This window comes from Arachis ipaensis, chromosome B02 (genome assembly GCF_000816755.2).
Source record: "Arachis ipaensis cultivar K30076 chromosome B02, Araip1.1, whole genome shotgun sequence".
Classification (NCBI taxonomy): domain Eukaryota; kingdom Viridiplantae; phylum Streptophyta; class Magnoliopsida; order Fabales; family Fabaceae; genus Arachis; species Arachis ipaensis.
This window is the reverse complement of record NC_029786.2, coordinates 13,353,028-13,353,346: the sequence shown is the minus strand read 5'-3', so window position 1 is coordinate 13,353,346 and position 319 is coordinate 13,353,028.

Here is a 319-nt window from a genome sequence, read left to right as displayed (position 1 = left end):
AATTTTTATGTTGTCTTTATTTATATTGATAAATAAAAGATAGAGCAAAATGCACAATTAAACCAAATGGAAGACAAAATTACATGATTCTACCAAATTAAAAAATGTTATCTGAATCACCCAAACCATCTTCTTAAGTAATTCGAATGAGCCACATTCGAATTAGAAAAACTAACAGTAATTCGAATTAGATCAATTCGAATTAGTAGTGATGTTTGTAATTTGAATTTGACCAATTCGAATTATGCATGGATGTGGTCTTAGGGTAGTTCGAATAAGATTTATTCGAATTATACATGCATACAGTGTTAGGATAGTT